Below are 18,068 nucleotides of genomic sequence, written 5' to 3'. Positions count from 1 at the left end.
CAGCTTTAGAATGGTTAAGTTAATTATTGACGATAGGTTAAGATTTAAGGACCACTGTGATTATATGCTAAAGAAAATAGGGAAAAAAGTGAGTTTTTTAAATAGAATAGGTAACTACATATCGGCATACACTAGATGTATTATATATAAGTCAATCATAGCGCCTCACTTTGAGTATTGTGCGACGCTGTTAATTGATATGGGAGAAACACAACTAAATGAATTGCAAAAAGCGCAAAACCGGGCCATGAGGGTCATATTGCAATGTGATAGATATACCAAAGTGGAGAGTATGCTGCAAGCGCTGCAGTTTATGTCCATAAGACAGAGACTGAATTATAATGTATGTATATTTATCTTTAAGATTTTAAAGAATATGTTATCGGATCAATTAAGAAATAAGTTAACAATAGTGGGAAAAGAGAATGAAAGACAGACACGGCAAGCTGGGGACATTGTGGTACAATTTCGTAGGATAACGAGTGCACAGAAGAGTATGTTTTATGAGGGAGTGAAAATGTACAATGCCTTACCAGCTGAAATAAGACGAATCGAAGAACTGGAAGCGTTTAAGCGAGAGTTAAAGGAGTATATTGTAATTAATGTAAATTAGACTTGTATTTTACAAATAGCTGAGAAAGCTAATAAATATCAAATCAATCAATTTCTCTCTCTCTCTCTCTCTCTCTCTCTCTTTTTTTTCTGAGAGAAGACGTGTCAAACATCGCTCTGCAAAAGTGATAACTTTTAAGTGATTATATAGTGAGGGAGAGTGGCGAAAAAGTATTGAAGTAATAGTTGCATAGACCGGGAATAGACATGAGTGTTATCTAACAGGAATATGCTGATTTGTGAGCGTGAGAGTTATATTTCGTGTATGAGGCATCGAGATTTCACGCGACAGGTAGACATTAAAGGTGGACACAAAGCGCTGACGTGTGAATTTGGACAAAGGTAATTGACCGCCTATGCTGATATTAACAGCTTCGGCCGGTAATTATCGATATGAACGATGAATATGACGAGTATCGATGCTCGGCATGTAAGAAGGCAATAAAAAATCAGGTTGTTGCATGCAAGTCTTGTATTAAACTGTTTTATCATCCAGGATGTGCAAGTAAACATAACATTTATGATAGAAATCGCTAACTGGTGTCGTGTCCTGGCCCATTTGAGAAATTTACAATTGAAAGTGAAGCAGATATGAAGAAGGCACCGACAGCAGCGGGGAGCAGCAGGGAAAGACAAGGATCTACAGGATCTACGGGTTCGTTTACGACATCAAGCAGTGGAAATAGAATATCAGGAGCGAGTGGATCATCGAGTATTGACGTAAAAATAGATTGGCTTGTAAAAACTGTGAAAGAAATAAAAGACGAAACAGCATGTAAGAAGGAAATTAAAATGATGGTTAAGGAAATAGTTCGAGAAGAATTTGGAAGTATTAAACAAGAACTGGAAGACTTGAGAAGAATTATACAAGGAGGAGCGGGTGGACTGGCAGGGGGAGCTCAAAGATGTTATAGTGAAGCAGTTAAAGAGAAGGAAAAAGAAAATATTATAATTGTCAAACCCAAGGTGCAACAGGAGAGTGAAGCAACTAAAAAACTGATAAAAGAAAAGGTAGATATCAAGAATATGGCTATGGGAATAACGAAGTTAAAAAAAGGAAGTAAGGGAACAGTGATTCTCGGCTGTGAGACTGGAGAAGAAATGGAAAAGCTAAAGGCGACAGTACAAGCCAAGCTGGGCGAGAACTTTAACGTTACTGAGTCACCGCGGATGAAACCTAAGATAAAAATTGTCAATATTGGCGAGGAAGAAATGGAGTTGAATGATGATGATTTAATAGGTACAATTAAGAAGCAGAACAAAATTGACGTGAAAAATGAAGGAATTCATATGCGAATAGTGAAGAGAATAGTTAAAGAGAAAATAAATGAGAAATATCAGTCCGGAAGAAGAGGAAAAGATGGTATCGTAATAATTGAAGCAGATGAAGAGACTCATGAAGTAATGTTAAGAAAAGGGAAACTGAATGTAGGATGGAGAAAGTGTCCTGTATTCAATCACATTAACATTAAAAGATGTTTTAAATGCTGGGGTTATTATCATATTGCAAAGAATTGAGCGCGTAATGAAACATGTCACAAATGTGCAGGAAATCACAAGGTGAGTGAATGTACAGCGACAAAGAAAAGATGTATAAATTGTATGTTTAAGATTCAAACATACAATTTGAAAATAAATGATGAGCATGGCGCACTTGATCCGGAATGTCCGACTTTCAAGAGGGCGATACAGGAGGAGAAGAGGAGGGCCGGATGGGAGGAAGATAAATAGCAACTACAGAAGGAAACGGAATTAATACTATATACAAATGCGCAAAGTTTGATGGCGCATAAAGACGAGATGCAGCATCAGATTATGAAGAAAATGAATCCTGCGTTCATAGCGTTATCAGAAACCAGAGTGACTGCTGAAATTGAAGACTGTGAAGTGAACGTAACGGGGTATAGTATGATTAGATGTGATGCTGAAAACAGAAATACAGGAAGGGTTCTTTTATATGTAAGGGACGATATTAAATATGAGATAGTATTAGTAAAAAAGTTAGAAGCGAATTGTTGGTGTGCTGCGATTGAGGTGAAAGATAAATTGTATAAAGGAGTGATAACAGTAATATATCATTCACCGAGTTCATCGCATGGTGAGTTCGTGAGATTTCTGGAGGATATAATAGAAGAATTAATAATACGGGGAGAATGTATAGTAATAGGAGACTTTAATATAGATATTATGTTGGACTCGTTTTATACAAAGAAGTTACAAACGACAATGTTGAGCTTAGGCATGAAACAATATGTAAATAAACCGACGAGAATTACGAAAGATAGTAAGACAATTATAGATTTAATTTACGCTAATAATAAAATAGAAGTGCAAGTAATTCATGAACCTAAAATAACGGACCATGCGTGGTTAAAAGTTGATCTTAATGCGAATAAAATTGATAATAAATACAGAGAATTTAATGCTAGGAATTTTAAAGAGTTTAATGTAGATGAATTTATTAAATTAGTGGAAAATAAATTAGGAAAAAGATATGAATGTCAGTGTGAGAGCGAAGAAACTTGTCGATAATATAGTAGATGCGTTGGATGCTACAGCACCTAGAAAAAAATTTAGAATTCCGAAAATATGGGAAGGGAAAAAGTGGTTTTCAGATGAAATAAGGGAAGCAGCGGCTAAAAGGGATGAGGCGTACAGTAAAGCGTTGTATGATGACACGGATAAAAATTGGTCACAGTTTAAAATCGAAAGAAATGCAGTGGTTAAACTAATCAGGACAAAGAAAAAAGAATACTATGAAAATATGATAGATCATAACAAGGGAAATCCGACATCTATGTGGAAAACCTTAAAAGAAATAATAAGGGGCGAACCAACGGTTACAAAAAAAATAGAGAATATAGATTTTGAAATATTAGATAATACTGAAGGGTGCAATATAGCTAATAAATTTAATTTATATTATATACAGAGTATTGAGAACATAGTAAAATCTATAAGTAGAGATAAGTTAGGAAGTCCAGGTAAAAGAATTATTTTTGTTATTGAAAGCGAGGGAATAATGGAAAATTATGAGATGATTAGAATAGAGCATTTACAAAAAATTGTTATGGAACTACCAAAAAAGAAAGGCACGGAGGAGGGATTAACTAGTGATATACTTAAAGCAGTATTTTACGTAATAAAAGAGGAATTTATTGATATAATAAATAACTCTTTGAGGGAAGGTTGCTGTCCAGAAGGTTGGAAAACGTCTACGATAATACCGATTCCAAAAATAGAAAAAGCCAGAAAAGCAAGTGAATTTAGGCCTATTAATATGTTACCAATATTCGAGAAAGTATTAGAATTAGTAGTTAAAAAGCAAATTGAGGCGTATTTAGAAGATAACTGTATTATAACAGAACATCAGTCAGGTTTTAGAAAACAGTATTCGTGTGAAACAGCGATTCAAACAGTCATTGACGAATGGAAACTGGTAGTTAGTGAGGCAAAAATGGTGGGGGTAATTTTCATGGATCTCAAGCGAGCATTTGAAATCTCTATTTATACCAAACAGACACCAGCGTACAAATTTTTTAACTTGATATACATAAAATAAAGTTGCGTCGAATGGGGTCAGCGGTAAAAAAGTATAGATTTCTAATATTTTAAGACGAGCCAAAAATTCATCGATTATACATTTTAATAGTACATTGATTACAGAACCATTTGGTACCATGCAGACACCAGCGTACAAATTTTTTAACTTGATATACATAAAATAAGGTTGCGTCGCATGGGGTTAGCGGTAAAAAAGTATCGATTTCTAATATTTAAAGACGAGCAAAAAATTCATCCATTATACATTTTAATAATACATTGATTACAGAATCTTTTGATACCATGCAGACACCAGCGTACAAATTTTTTAACTTGATATACATAAAATAAAGTTGCGTCGAATGGGGTCAGCGGTAAAAAAGTATCGATTTCAAATATTTAAAGACGAGCCAAAAATTCATCGATTATACATTTTAATAGTACATTGATTACACAATCATTTGGTACCATGCAGACACCAGCGTACAAATTTTTTAACTTGATATACATATAATAAAGTTGCGTCGAATGGGATCAGCGGTAAAAAAGTATCGATTTCAAATATTTAAAGACGAGCCAAAAATTCATCGATTATACATTTTAATAGTACATTGGTTACAGAATCATTTGGTACCAAACAGACACCAGCGTACAAATTTTTTAACTTGATGTACATAAAATAAGGTTGCGTCGCATAGGGTCAGCGATAAAAAAGTATCGATTTCTAATATTTTAAGACGAGCCAAAAATTCATCGATTATACATTTTAATAGTACATTGATTACAGAACCATTTGGTACCAAACAGACACCTGCGTACAAATTTTTTAACTTGATATACATAAAATAAGGTTGCGTCGCATGAGGTCAGCGGTAAAAAAGTATCGATTTCAAATATTTAAAATAAGGTTGCGTCGCATAGGGTCAGCGGTAAAAAAGTATCGATTTCTAATATTTTAAGACGAGCCAAAAATTCATCGATTATACATTTTAATCGTACATTGGTTACAGAATCATTTGGTACCAAACAGACACCAGCGTACAAATTTTTTAACTTGATGTACATAAAATAAGGTTGCGTCGCATAGGGTCAGCGGTAAAAAAGTATCGATTTCTAATATTTTAAGACGAGCCAAAAATTCATCGATTATACATTTTAATAGTACATTGATTACAGAACCATTTGGTACCAAACAGACACCTGCGTACATATTTTTTAACTTGATATACATAAATTAAGGATGCGTCGCATAGGGTCAGCGGTAAAAAAGTATCGATTACTAATATTTTAAGACGAGCCAAAAATTCATCGATTATACATTTTAATAGTACATTGATTACAGAACCATTTGGTACCAAACAGACACCAGCGTACAAATTTTTTAACTTGATATACATAAAATAAGGTTGCGTCGCATAGGGTCAGCGGTAAAAAAGTATGGATTTCTAATATTTTAAGACGAGCCAAAATTTCATCGATTATACATTTTAATAGTACATTGATTACAGAACCATTTGGTACCAAACAGACACCAGCGTACAAATTTTTTAACTTGCTATACATAAAATAAAGTTGCGTCAAATGGGGTCAGCGGTAAAAAAGTATCGCTTTCTAATATTTTAAGACGAGCCAAAAATTCATCGATTATACATTTTAATAGTACATTGATTACAGAATCATTTGGTACCAAACAGACACCAGCGTACAAATTTTTTAACTTGATATACATAAAATAAAGTTGCGTCGCATAGGGTCAGCGGTAAAAAAGTATGGATTTCTAATATTTTAAGACGAGCCAAAATTTCATCGATTATACATTTTAATAGTACATTGATTACAGAACCATTTGGTACCAAACAGACACCAGCGTACAAATTTTTTAACTTGATATACATAAAATAAGGTTGCGTCGCATGGGGTCAGCGGTAAAAAAGTATCGATTTCTAATATTTAAAGACGAGCCAAAAATTCATCCATTATACATTTTAATAGTACATTGATTACAGAATCTTTTGGTACCAAGCAGACAACAGCGTACAAACTTTTTCATTTGCTATACATAAATTAAGGATGCGTCGCATAGGGTCAGCGGTAAAAAAGTATCGATTTCTAATATTTTAAGACGAGCCAAAAATTCATCGATTATACATTTTAATAGTACATTTTAATAATGAATCATAAATAAATATATTTTTTGTATCGTAATAACTACACACCCAATGTCCATCTGATGGACCTGATGAACTATGTAATATTTGTATATGCTTTTTATCAATTGGCATAGGCTGAATAGTATCAGGAAGTTGTAATCGTCATGTTTCGACACGTCTATAATCTGAACAATTTTGCAATAAATTGTCAAAATATTCCATATGTATATCGGTTAACCATTCACCTCGAATGATTATATCTTTATCCTTAGGTGATAGAATTCTATGCTTTTTTGTCTTTACAGACATTATTTATATATATTCGATAAAAATATAATAATTACAAAGATACCATTTTTTTGTAAATATGTAATAATTTATCGGCGCACAGCAGCCACTTTTTGTAGGCGCACAGCAGCCTTGTATGGGCGCACAGAAGAAATGAAGGGGGAACCTCTTCAAGGAAGTAGCGGCAGTCAAGAGCCGCAGGCCCTCAGAGGCCCAAAAGAAGGAGATCCGAACGACGAGACTCGGACCATATACACCGAGTTGATCACCAGCGGGGAGGAGAATGACGTCGAGGTCCCCGAGATCCCTGAAAAGAGGGATCGTGGAAGACCGGAAACACTTCTTCCGGAGGACTCCGGAAAAAGAAGGAAAAGGAGAAGAAGATGCAGGCAGAGGCGGTAGCGAGAAAGGAGAGAGACATACTCGAATCTTTAGAGAAACCGGACACGACTAAGTCGTATAAAGAGTTCCTCGAAGAAATTCGAGACAAGGAGGCAGAATATAGGCATAGGCCTACATCAGACCTGGAAGCGGCCGAACAGGCCACAACGCTATACAAGATAGCCGTGAAGAGTGGCCAAATAAAGGGCACTCTAACAAAAGGGACGAAAGACGCAGCCACGAGTATATGCGCGGCAGCAACCGCTCTGGCCATCAGGGCCCAAAACCCGATAGATACACCAATCGACCAGCAATTGGACGAGGGCCCAGATGGACAAAATAAGGCACGAGAACAAGAACTTCTTCTAAACAAGATTCTTCTAAACAAGTTCAAGAACACAGAGAAGAAGAAGAAGGTTCCTGCAACGGGAGATGGAGAGGACTTCTGGGATAGAAATTCCGGGACTTCGCAACCATCCCTAGACGAAGAAATCCTGGAACAAATACAGGAAATACCTCTATCGCAGAGGCCGAGGAGGGAGATAAGAAGGACGAGGAGAGAACAGGAGGGATGCGAGGAAGCCCCACTTCCCCGTCGGAAGACGGCGGGCCTCCAGGCATCGGGAGGAACCCGGAATCTCACTTCCACAATTAAGTGGGGAGACCTCGAGCCCCTCAAGGAGGGAGGAAGAAGAAGAGGATGTAATGATGGAGGAGGACAGCGAACCCATGGCCACGTGGAACCCCTCACCGATGAATCTTGTCGCAAACAGCCGACAAGTCAATGGGCGGGGAAATGGAGCATCAGGAGCGCTTCATGGCCATGCTGGAAGACGTGATGGAACGCCTACTCGACAAGAGACTAGGCGTCCCAACTAACAACCATGACGCATGGAAGAAGGACAAACTGAGAGGCATTGACACCTCTCAGATAATTAGACCGGCCCCCCTGACGAAGACCAGGGGAGGGGACAAAGGAAAGGATAAGGAGGAAAAGAAGGGGAAACCAACGACTGCGACCACGCTCAATCCCCCTGCCAATCCGGGGAAGAGCAGGGTCGCAAAACCCCCAACGAGGAAGAACGAGAAGGAAACTGCAGCAAGGCAACAACCAAAGGCCATGAAGGAAGGACAGAAACCGCAAAACGCCAGGCTGCAACAACAACAGCAGCAACAACAACAACAGCAGCAACAACAAACGGCAAAAGCGGCACAACAGAAAGGAAAGGAAGACAAAAATACATGGGCTACAGTAGTTAGTCGCAAAACAGCCCAAAAGGCAAAAAAAGCGACACAAACTACTGCCCAAGGACAGACAACGATGGAGGAGAAGAGGAAGGGACAACCGACCAAACCCAAAATCGAGACAAAGGCCAGGAGGGAACCAAAAACGGCGGCAGTAACCGTTACGTGCCCTCCTGGCAAGTATGAGGAGACTATGCGAGAGGCAAGAACAAGAATAAGCCTTGGTTCCCTCGGCATCACAGAGGGAGTCAAAATAAGGAGAGCAATAACCGGGGCCCTCATAATTGAGGTCCCCGGCAAGAATGGTAATGCGCTGGCTGATAAGCTGGCACTAAACCTTAGAAAGGTGTTCGCGGGAAAGGACAGCGTCAGGGTGGATAGACCCACCAAAATGGCGGAGATCCGGCTAAGAGGACTCGAGGAATCGATCACTCCTCCGGAAATAGCCACATCGATATCACTAGCCGGGGGATGTGAAAAGGAAGAGATCAAGGTTGGGGACATACGAATGTCCCCAAATGGCATGGGAACGGCATGAGCCAGATGCCTCCTAACCGCGGCGAACAAAATTGCGACTGCGGAAAGAATAAGGATAGGGTGGGCGATAGTTGGGGTACAGCTGCTTGAAAACAGGCCCCTCCAGTGCTATAAATGCCTGGAGGGAGGCCACGTCAGGCAGCGGTGCCCCAACAAAGAAGACCGCAGCGGGCAGTGCTTTAGGTGCGGCAAGGGACATGAAGCGAGGTCCTGTCGGGAGAAAGAAGAATGTCCAATATGTAAGGACAAAAATCTCCCAGCAGGACACCGCTCTGGAGGAAAATCATGCCCGTCAGTGAGAAAGGGCACAAGAGGGCTGGCTCTTACTACATTAAGTAGAAGCCAGCCCATTACACAAGAAGGGCGAGAGGAGGAGAGGAGACCCACAACTTCTTCTTCTTCCACTAGGGCTTCGACGCCCCTCCCGAACGCCGAAAGGAGGAAAGCGAAGGAGGAGGAAAACACCCCTCAAGCAATGAGAGGCGGAAAGAGGAAGAGGCTAAGAGAAAATTTGGAGGAAAAGGACTCCGCTTCTGAAATGGAAGCGCAGGGCGGACAGGACACCGGCTCCGAGGAAGATGACCTGTAGAGTAATACCTATGTGAACTTGGCACCCGACTTTAAGAAAATGGATTTTTTTAAAAAGCATTCGATTACGCTTCGTTTGTACCGTCTTTGATTTCGTTTGTATCCCAAAGGGATGCAAGTTATTAAGGGTTGAAAAATCGCCAGCATCCCACTTTAAGATAACGTAATTTTTTGATGCAGTTCGATTCAGCATCGTTTGTACCCGTTTGTACCGCCTCTCGTTTCGTTTGTACCCTCACGGGGGTGGAAATACCAAATTTTTTAAATAGGTATAAGAGCTAACTTTTTTATTTTGAGAGATATTTTAATTCTGTAAACGGGTGCTGTTTCGTAATCGTTTCTACCCATTTGTACCGCTTTTCGTTTCGTTTGTACCACTACGGGGGTGAAAGTACCGCATTTTTAAAATAGGGGTAAGAGCTAACTTTGTTATTTTCAAAGATATTCGAAATCTGAAAGCGGGTACTGGTTCGTAATAGTTTGTACCCGTTTGTACCGCTTTTCGTTTCGTTTGTATCCCTACGGGAGTGAAAGTACCGCATTTTTAAAATTGGGGTAAGAGCTAACTTTTATTTTTAAAGATATTCGAAATCTGAAAGCGCGTGCTGGTTCGTAATCGTTTGTACCCGTTTGTACCGCTTTTCGTTTCGTTTGTATCCCTACGGGGGTGGAAGTACCGGATTCTAAATGTAGGGGTAAGAGATAACTTTTTTATTTTTAAAGATATTTGAATTGTGAAGCGGATGTTGCATTCTAATCGTTTGTATATTTAATTGCGGAATCTTTTATATAAAATCTACGGTATAGATGTAAAAAAAATAAGTTGCAGGTTTGATATAAAATTAAATTAAAATTAAACTGAAATAAAATTCTCAATCTGAACTCAAACTAAAATTGAACTAAAAAATTAAACTGAAATAAAATTCTCAAACTAAAATTAAACTAAATTTAAACTTAAATTAAAATTCTCAAACTAAACTCAAACTAAAATTAAACTTTAATTAAACTCAAAATAAAATTGAACATAAAATGAATATTCTTTGATTGAAAATTTATGTCTCATTGATTAATCATTTTTTATTTCAGCGTAACTAAATAACAAAAACTAAAATGTAAATGCTTTGGTATAGTAAAATAAAAACGTGTGTGTGTGTGTGTGTGTGTGTGTGTGTGTGTGTAAATTGTGAAGTATAAATATATATAAATATATTAAAATGTAAATAATATGTTAAAACTTTACATATATTTTTTATTTTTTTTACCTTTTTTTATTTTTTTGAGGTTTTTTAATTTTTTTACTTTTAAACTTTAAAATTATTTTTGTTTTATAGACATTAAACGAACTTAAAATGAATAATTAAGATGTGGCACATATGTATAATAATAGTGTGTTTTATATTTTAATATATATTAATAAAGATAATTTCTTTTTTGTAACATCATTCTTTGTGATGCCAGTAGCGGCTTTTTATCTCTACAGAGATCATTATGAACTTCCCATTTTCCTGTCAGCCTGCGTATGTTTGCAATATAATGCCCTACACTTTCTGCATCTGATGTACCTTGATACTCTATAACGGAAAGCAATTTATACATGCAATCATGAAATAGGAGATCTACGGGTACGTGACTCAATGTGAATGTTCCTTCCCAATCTGATATATTTAAATTTCTTGCTAGATGTGTCGATTGTAAACACTCTATATTAATAAAAAGCAGTTGATCACAAATAACTGAACATTCTACGTTTTCTCCGTCACAACGAATACATCTTTTGTTCTCGTAAATATATTTTTCATTTATCGAATGTTGTAAGGCGCGCATATTTTCTTTATAAAACGGCTTGACATTAATATCTATAATATTAAAGTTGTTATTTTGTGCGTGTTGGCAATTCTGACAAGTTACATTTATGCTTAAGGAGAATTCGTCCTTTAATAAAGTTTTGCAACTAAATTACAGATATTATAGCAGCAATTCATAGTTCCATGTACGAGTACAGGAGTGATAAACTTATTTAATATTAGTGCTCCTTCTTTATATATTTTTATGGAAGATCCATATGTCGATAATTTTTTAATAAACTGGAACATGTCACTTTGAGCTTCTTCTACATAACAATGGAAGTTTGTCCAATCATAATAACCGACTAGTAACGTCTGAGCAATTGCATCAAAAGGGCATGTATTAATAAGCATAGTAGAATATTTTCCAAGAACTACCGGTGCTAAAGTGTTACCATTTTTTAATAAGGGTACTGAGGTTGTGAATTTTGGTTTTAGATGAATATTTTCAACGTCCGGGCACACAGTTAAATATTTTCCACGCTTCTTTGGACTATTATTTTTACCTCTCCAATTTTCCATTTTATTAAGATAGGTAAAACTTAAGTTAGCGCTAGTATCTTCTATATTACTGTCTGAGTCAATAGGATTAATATCAATTTCGTCAGATTTGTCGTGACATTTTAATTGTATGCGCATCAGATACTGAAGAGGAAATTACCGACGAACAAATTAGATGCCTTACTGCACAACGAAGATTAATCCAATTAATAAAAAACGATAAAATGTATGATACTAATTATGATACTAATTATGATACAGACTTTACAAATGAAGATTTGATAGATGATTTAGATGATAAATGCGGTATGAAAATAACAAGTTTTTTGCAATCTATACAAATTGAAAGTAAACCAAGTGATACTGGCGAAAAACCGAATCCATACTGGTGTCCTCAAGTTGGCAGCAATTTATTAAAAATTGTTAGACACTTTCCTTTATGGACAGCAATAATGTCGGCCAGCATAGCATCTTCCGCTTGCAGCGAAGAATATTTTAGGGAATTAAAACAACTTGTTTTTAAAGATGCTAAGTGTACGCGTATCGACAAATTTCTTGTTACACACATTAAATCGCTTGCAGGCGCGGTAAAAATTTTACAAGCTAGTAAGTACTAATTTGCATGCCGCACAAAATAACTCGGATAATTCCGATGATAATATTAATCTAAATAAATCTAATGTTCAATCTTTCTGTATTACTAACAATACTACTATTGAGATAAAAGTCCGGTGAGAATTCTGGTTGGTTGGAGTGAGGCGGAAATATGGGCAGAAACCACAAAATCAAAACGGGCGATGTTTCACACAACAATATAATTCTAATTTATTATAATAATGTACGGCGGCACTGAATACCAGCCTTCTGCCAATCAAGAAACGTTAGAATATACAAAATGGAAAATAAAATGTCTTTGGTCTTTATGACGAGAAAAATGTATGGAGAAGTCCGAAGGATATCGCGACACGTGGCCGCCCGAGGAGAGCGGTAATGGCCGCACTGATTGTTATGTCGCACTTGATCTGTTCGTTGAGATTCACTTGTCGTAGTCCGTTGTCATTATGAGAGATCCTATAATCGTTCCTTGGAGATAGAGAGTCCGAGAGATAGCACTGATCCGTTGTAGAGTTCCTGATATTCACCTTTTGATCCGTTTCACTTTCTTGTTCACACGTGTGTAGCTGCGAGAGAACCGCTCGTTGTTGCCAGAAAACGAAGTACAGAAACGATGATAGCGAGATCCTTTGAGAGACGACATGTGCGCACGATGATTGATGTGTTGCTACTTGATTGGCCTAGTTACCTCAGGGAGATAGCCCGTGATTTGTGGGCCGTGGGAAAGGGGGAGCGAGAATGCGATGTGTGAAGTCAGAAAGAGAGAAAATGAGAGAGCGAGTGATAGCGGGTGAGTGGGAGTGAGAACGAACAAGGAAGAGGTCGTTTAGGAGTTTAGACATTTTCCAAACAACTATAAATAATAATGACATTTCCGATGACATAAATGATCCTCCAAATAGCTCGAAAGATTTTAAAATTACCACTGAGAACGATATTAGCGTGTCTGATAATTCTATCGCGCCTATTGATATTAAGCCTATTGACTCAGACAGTAATATAGAAGATACTAGCGCTAACTTAAGTTTTACCTATCTTAATAAAATGGAAAATTGGAGAGGTAAAAATAATAGTCCAAAGAAGCGTGGAAAATATTTAACTGTGTGCCCGGACATTGAAAATATTCATCTAAAACCAAAATTCACAACCTCAGTACCCTTATTAAAAAATGGTAACACTTTAGCACCGGTAGTTCTTGGAAAAAATTCTACTATGCTTATTAATACATGCCCTTTTGATGCAATTGCTCAGACGTTACTAGTCGGTTATTATGATTGGACAAACTTCCATTGTTATGTAGAAGAAGCTCAAAGTGACATGTTCCAGTTTATTAAAAAATTATCGACATGTGGACCTTCCACAAAAATATATAAAGAAAGAGCACTAATATTAAATAAGTTTATCACTCCTGTACATGGAACTATGAATTGCTGCTATAATATCTGTAATTTAGTTGCAAAACATTTATTAAAGGACGAATTCTCCTTAAGCATAAATGTAACTTGTCAGAATTGCCAACACGCACAAAATAACAACTTTAATATTATAGATATTAATGTCAAGCCCTTTTATAAAGAAAATATGCGCGCTTTACAACATTCGATAAATGAAAAATATATTTACAAGAACAAAAGATGTATTCGTTGTGACGGAGAAAACATAGAATGTTCAGTTATTTGTGGTCAACTGCTTTTTATTGATATAGAGTGTTTACAATCGACACATCTAGCAAGAAACTTAAATATATCAGATTGGGAAGGAACATTCACATTGAGCCACGTACCCGTAGATCTCCTATTTCATGATTGCATGTATAAATTGCTTTCCGTTATAGAGTATCAAGGCACATCAGATGCAGAAAGTGTAGGGCATTATATTGCAAACATACGCAGGCTGACAGAAAAATGGGAAGTTCATAATGATCTCTGTAGAGATAAAAAGCCGCTACTGGCATCACAAAGAATGATGTTACAAAAAAAGAAATTATCTTTATTAATATATATTAAAATATAAAACACACTATTATTATACATATGTGCCACATCTTAATTATTCATTTTAAGTTTGTTTAATGTCTATGAAACAAAAATAGTTTTAAAGTTTAAAAGGAAAAAAATTAAAAAACCTAAAAAAAAATAAAAAAAATAAAAAAATATATGTAAAGTTTTAACATATTATTTACATTTTAATATATTTATATATATTTACACTTCACAATTTACACACACACACACACACACACACACACACGTTTTTATTTTACTATGTCAAAGCATTTACATTTAAGTTTTTGTTATTTAGTTCCGCAGAAGTAAAAAATGATTAACTAATAAGACATAAATTTTTAATCAAAGAATATTCATTTTTCAATTTTATTTTGAGTTTAATTAAAGTTTAATTTTAGTTTGAGTTCAGTTTGAGAATTTTAATTTAAGTTTAAATTTAGTTTAATTTTAGTTTGAGTTCAGTTTGAGAATTTTAATTTGAGTTTAATTTTAATTTGAGGTCAGATTGAGAATTTTATTTCAATTTAATATTTTAGTTCAATTTTAGTTTGAGTTCAGATTGAGAATTTTATTTCAGTTTAATTTTTTAGTTCAATTTTAGTTTGAGTTCAGATTGAGAATTTTATTTCAGTTTAATTTTAGTTTAATTTTATATCAAACCTGCAACTTATTTTTTTTACATCTATACCGTAGATTTGATATAAAAGATTCCGCAATTAAATATACAAACGATTAGAAGGCAACATCCGCTTCACAATTCAAATATCTTTAAAAATAAAAAAGTTAGCTCTTACCCCTACATTTAGAATCCGGTACTTCCACCCCCGTAGGGATACAAACGAAACGAAAAGCGGTACAAACGGGTACAAACGATTACGAAACAGCACCCGTTTACAGAATTAAAATATCTCTCAAAATAACAGTTGGCTCTTACCCCTATTTTAAAAATTTGGTATTTCCATCCCCGTGAGGGTACAAACGAAACGAGAGGCGGTACAAACGGGTACAAATGATGCTGAATCGAACTGCATCAAAAAAATTACGTTATCTTAAAGTGGGGTGCTGGCGATTTTTCAACTCTTAATAACTTTGGGGTACAAACGAAATCAAAGACGGTACAAACGGGTGCAAACGAAGCGTAATCGAATGCTTTTTAAAAAAATCCATTTTCTTAAAGTCAGATGCCAAGTTCACATAGGTGAGTAATACAGGCCAATCTTAACCACTCGGGGCCGGCGCAAGACCTCCTGCTACAATACATGGCGCAGGAGAACTGTGGCCTAGGGATCCTCTCGGAGCCGTACAATGCCCGAGAGGGTCCCAGGTGGGCCGTTAGTTTGGATGGCACGGCGGCCATCACGTGGAGAGGAGCCACAAACTCTTCCCCAATGGCGACGCATACCAGGGGGAAAGGATTCGTGGCAGTGACCTGGGGGCTCATCGCAGTCATATCTGTCTACCTTTCACCGAGTCTGTCGCACGAGGAATACGCGCGCAGATTGTGAAGGGTGGGCAGATTGACCAGAAGACTCTCTCCAATCATCGTTGCGGGAGACTTCAACGCTAAATCAGGCGTCTGGGGGTCCCCGCGGCAGGACAGGAGAGGGGGCATGGTGTTGGACTGGGCGGCGGACTTCGGTCTCAATGTGATAAATTCTGGCGCACATAATACGTGCATCAGAATGCGAGAGGGTTCAATAGTCGATTTGACTTGGGCGAACCCCCTCGCAGCCAGAATCATAAGGGAATGGAGGGTAGCGGCGGAGAGGGAGACACTCTCCGATCATGAGCATATAACCTTCTCCGTTGCTGCCATCCCCCGAGAGACCGTGGCCCGCCGCCGGGACAAGGAGTCCCGTGCCAAGCGATAGGCCCTCAGGAAACTAGACGGAGATGCCTTCATGGCATCCATTCAGTGCGCCCTCATGACTAACAAGGGGAGGCTACGACGTGATACCAATCGATTTGAACGAAACTCGTTGTAGCGATAGGTATTGATGTCGAGTAATATTGGGTAAAAGGATAAGATGCAATACTCAAGCGTTTACGAGAAAACCTAAAATGAAAATTTTGAGCGCGTTATAAGCAAATGGAATAGAACGTTTTTTCGAAGAGCGCGTGGTCCAGCGGCTAAGTACCAGACACGTAACGTCAACGTTGCGGGTTCAAATCTTTTTAACTTTTTTTTTTTAATAATAAAATGCTATTATGACACACAATAAATACGATTAATGGATTAATACGTCTATTTTATTTTATTTTACAAAAATGAATCTTTTTATTTACGTTCTTTCTCTCTAGACACTCTACTTGTGGATTTGAACCCGCAATGTTGACGTTACGTGTCTGGTACTTAGCCGCTGGACCACGCGCTCTTCGAAAAAACGTTCTATTCCATTTGCTTATAACGCGCTCAAAATTTTCATTTTAGGTTTTCTCGTAAACGCTTGAGTATTGCAACTTATCCTTTTACCCAATATTACTCGACATCAATATCTATCGCTACAACGAGTTTCGTTCAAATCGATTGGTATCACGTCGTAGCCTCCCCTTGTAAGAAGGGCGTACTGGAAGAATTGGACGACACAAGCTCCGCTGGGTCATGGGCACCCTGGAGGCTGCGTGCGAAGCCTCCATGCCCAGGACCAAGTTCCGGCCACCAAAGAAAGCCTACTGGTGGTCGGAACAGATAGCGGAGCTACGACAAAGATTGGTCCGAGCCAAAAGACGGGCCAACCGATGCCGCAACCAGGAAGGACACGAAGAGGCATGGGAAGATTATAGGTCCCTCAGGGACGAACTCAGACTGGAGATCAGGGCAGCGAAAACGAAGTCATGGGGAGAACTGCTCTCCTCTCTAGACAGAGATCCATGGGGGCGCCCCTATAAGCTAGTGCTTGGCAAGTTTAAACAGGTGGCGTCCCCGGTCACAGAGACCATGGATCCGCTCTTCGTCCGACGGGTCATTGATACCCTGTTTCCAATAATGGAGGATGGTTACAATGACCCAATCCCCGAGAGGAATATAGAATGGGACGAGGAGCTGATGCACGTCTCTAGAGGAGAGCTGCGGGATGTCGTCAGGAAAATCAAGAGCGCCAAGGCGCCCGGACCTGACGGCATCCCAGGAAGGACATGGCGCCTTGCTCACAAGGATCTCCAGGATGATATGAGGAACCTTTATACCTCATGTCTCAGGGAAGGCAAATTCCCCCCAGTATGGAAGCAACCCCCCAGAAGGAGGCAAACATAGTCCTCCTTCCGAAAGAGGGCAAGCCGCGGGACCAGCCCTCCGCATACCGGCCGATATGCCTTTTAGACGAGGCGGGCAAAGTCCTTGAAAGGATTGTTTGCGACCGCCTCGTCTGGCACTTGACTCGGGAGGGCCCGAACCTCAATAATGATCAGTACGGATTCCGGGTTGGGCGCTCGACAATTGACGCAGTCAAGAGAGTGCGCTCAATCGCGGGATCCGTCATGGAGGAGGGCGGGGTGTTGGTGGCGGTGTCATTGGATATCTCCAATGCCTTTAACACCCTGCCCTGGCGTCGGGTAGGGGTAGCGCTGGAACATCACCGAGTGCCCCCCTACCTGATAGCCATGGTTCGGGATTATTTCCGGGGTAGGAAAGTCTCCTGCTACGACCGGGATGCGGAGAGGACGGAACGAAGTATGTCGTGTGTGTTCCACAGGGATCCGTGTTGGGTCCGCTCCTGTGGAACATCACATACGACGGGGTTCTGCGAACTGCCCTCCCC

The sequence above is a fragment of the Prenolepis imparis genome, unplaced genomic scaffold (assembly GCF_030444845.1).
Source record: "Prenolepis imparis isolate NDT839.2.m4 unplaced genomic scaffold, iyPreImpa1.0 SCAF_50, whole genome shotgun sequence".
Lineage (NCBI taxonomy): Eukaryota > Metazoa > Arthropoda > Insecta > Hymenoptera > Formicidae > Prenolepis > Prenolepis imparis.
This window is presented reverse-complemented; position numbering follows the sequence as displayed.